The sequence below is a fragment of the Pleurodeles waltl genome, chromosome 8 (assembly GCF_031143425.1).
Source record: "Pleurodeles waltl isolate 20211129_DDA chromosome 8, aPleWal1.hap1.20221129, whole genome shotgun sequence".
Classification (NCBI taxonomy): Eukaryota; Metazoa; Chordata; class Amphibia; order Caudata; family Salamandridae; genus Pleurodeles; species Pleurodeles waltl.
In genome coordinates this window covers 1,506,864,545-1,506,867,044 of record NC_090447.1, presented here as the reverse complement: position 1 = coordinate 1,506,867,044, position 2,500 = coordinate 1,506,864,545, and the positions used below count along the sequence as shown (strand labels likewise).

The window sequence follows — 2,500 nt, the reverse complement described above, 5'->3', positions numbered from 1 at the left end:
TTGACTCTTGCAGACAGTAGGTGGTGCACGTCTTAGAACAAATGCATAGAGTCCTCTCTAATGTTACTTTTCATTTATTATTTCTTCTACTCTTTTTTCCTTTCTTAAAATAAATAAAAAAAACAGCAATAACACTAAAAAACACTCTTTCTGAAGGAAAATTGAGAATTTTATTGCACTTCACACTCACCCCAAGTTGCTGGTGCTGAGCTGGTCTGCTGCTTGTGCTGGGCCCTAAAGAAAGGGAAGTCTGAGACTGTGTGTAAGAGCAGGTGAAGCGATTGCGAGGCTGGTGCAAAACAGGGTGTGTGCTTGGCCCTCGGTAAGAAGTTTGTGAAGGAGTGCAGTTTGTGAACAGTAGAGTGCACGTGTGTTTGAGAGCAGCAGGCTCCAGACCGGCGGGCAGTCTCAACACAAGAGACCTGAAACAGGAGTGTGTTCTGCCTACGGCCATACCACTCTGAATGTGCCTTATCTTGTCTGATTTCAGAAGCTAAACAGCATCGGGCATGGTTAGTACTTGGATGGGAGACTGCCTAGGAATGCCAGGTGCTGTAAGCATTTTGCCTCTTGCAGACAGTAGGTGCTGCACGTCTTAGAACAATTGCACAGATTCCTCTCTAATGTTAATTTTCATTTATTATTTCTTCTACTCTTTTTTCCTTTCTTAAAATAAATAAAAAAACAGCAATAAAACTAAAATACACTCTTTCTGAAGGAAAATTGATAATTTTTCTGCACTTCACACTCACCCCAAGCTGCTGGTGGTGAGCTGGTCTGTTGCTGCTTTTGCTGGGCCCTAAAGAAAGGGCAGTCTGAGACTGTGTATAAGTGCAGATGAAGCGATTGTGAGGCTGGTGCAAAACAGGGTGTGCGATTGGCCCTCTGTAAGAAGTTTGTGAAGGAGGGCAGTTTGTGAACAGAAGAGTGCAGGTGTGTTTGGGAGCAGCAGGCTCCAGACCGGCGGGCTGTCTCAACACAAGAGGCCTGAAACAGGAGTGTATTCTGCCTATGGCCATACTACCCTGAATGCGTCTGATCTCCGAAACTAAGCAGAGTTTGGCCTGGTTAGTACTTGGGTGGGAGACTGCCTGGGAATACCAGGTGCTGTAGGCATTTTGCCTCTTGCAGACAGTAGGTGGTGCACGTCTTAGAACACATGCATAGAGTCCTCTCTAATGTTACTTTTCATTTATTATTTCTTCTACTCTTTTTTCCTTTCTTAAAATAAATAAAAAAACAGCAATAACACTAAAATTCACTCTTTCTGAAGGAAAATTGAGAATTTTTCTGCACTTCACACTCACCCCAAGCTGCTGGTGCTGAGCTGGTCTGCTGCTTGTACTGGGCCCTAAAGAAAGGGCAGTCTGAGACTGTGTGTAAGTGAAGGTGAAGCGATTGCGAGGCTGGTGCAAAACAGGGTGTGTGCTTGGCCCTCTGTAAGAAGTTTGTGAAGGAGGGCAGTTTGTGAACAGTAGAGTGCAGGTGTGTTTGAGAGCAGCAGGCTCCAGACCGGTGGGTTGTCTCAACACAAGAGGCCTGAAACAGGAGTGTATTCTGCCTACAGCCATACCACCCTGAATGCGCCTGATCTCAGAAGCTAAGCAGCGTCGGGCCTGGTTAGTACTTGGATGGGAGACTGCCTGGGAATACCAGGTGCTGTAGGCATTTTGCCTCTTGCAGACAGTAGGTGGTGCACGTCTTAGAACAAATGCATAGAGTCCTCTCTAATGTTACTTTTCATTTATTATTTCTTCTACTCTTTTTTCCTTTCTTCAAATAAATAAAAAAACAGCAATAACACTAAAATACACTCTTTCCGAAGGAAAATTGAGAATCTTTCTGCACTTCACACTCACCCCAAGCTGCTGGTGGTGAGCTGGTCTGTTGCTGCTTGTGCTGGGCCCTAAAGAAAGGGCAGTCTGAGACTGTGTGTAAGTGCAGATGAAGCGATTGTGAGGCTGTTGCAAAACAGGGTGTGCGATTGGCCCTCTGTAAGAAGTTTGTGAAGGAGGGCAGTTTATGAACAGTAGAGTGCAGGTGTGTTTGATAGCAGCAGGCTCCAGACCGGCGGGCTGTCTCAATACAAGAGGCCTGAAACAGGAGTGTATTCTGACTACGGCCATACCACTCTGAATGTGCCTGATCTTGTCTGATCTCAGAAGCTAAGCAGCGTCGGGCCTGGTTAGTACTTGGATGGGAGACTGCCTGGGAATACCAGGTGCTGTAGGCATTTCGCCTCTTGCAGACAGTAGGTGGTGCACGTCTTCGAACAATTGCATAGAGTCCTCTCTAATGTTACTTTTCATTTATTATTTCTTCTACTCTTTTTTCCTTTCTTCAAATAAATATAAAAACAGCAATAACACTAAAATACACTCTTTCTGAAGGAAAATTGAGAATCTTTCTGCACTTCACACTCACCCCAAGCTGCTGGTGGTGAGCTGGTCTGCTGCTTGTGCTGGGCCCTAAAGAAAGGGCAGTCTGAGACTGTGTGGAA

The 2,500-nt window shown here is 45.4% G+C and overlaps 1 non-coding gene and 3 pseudogenes across 1 annotated transcript; all 4 read left to right on the top strand.

Annotated features, from left to right (window-relative positions):
• Window positions 1-442: 442 nt before the first annotated feature.
• Window positions 443-561, top strand: LOC138252387 (5S ribosomal RNA; annotated as a pseudogene).
• A 446-nt stretch (window positions 562-1,007) lies between these two features.
• LOC138252331 (5S ribosomal RNA) lies at window positions 1,008-1,116 on the top strand (annotated as a pseudogene).
• A 443-nt stretch (window positions 1,117-1,559) lies between these two features.
• LOC138256826 (5S ribosomal RNA) lies at window positions 1,560-1,668 on the top strand (annotated as a pseudogene).
• Window positions 1,669-2,114: 446 nt separating this feature from the next.
• On the top strand, window positions 2,115-2,233 carry LOC138254652 (5S ribosomal RNA). Its single transcript, XR_011197309.1, has one exon. It is a non-coding gene; the product is annotated as a 5S ribosomal RNA (ribosomal RNA).
• The last annotated feature ends 267 nt before the right edge of the window (window positions 2,234-2,500 follow it).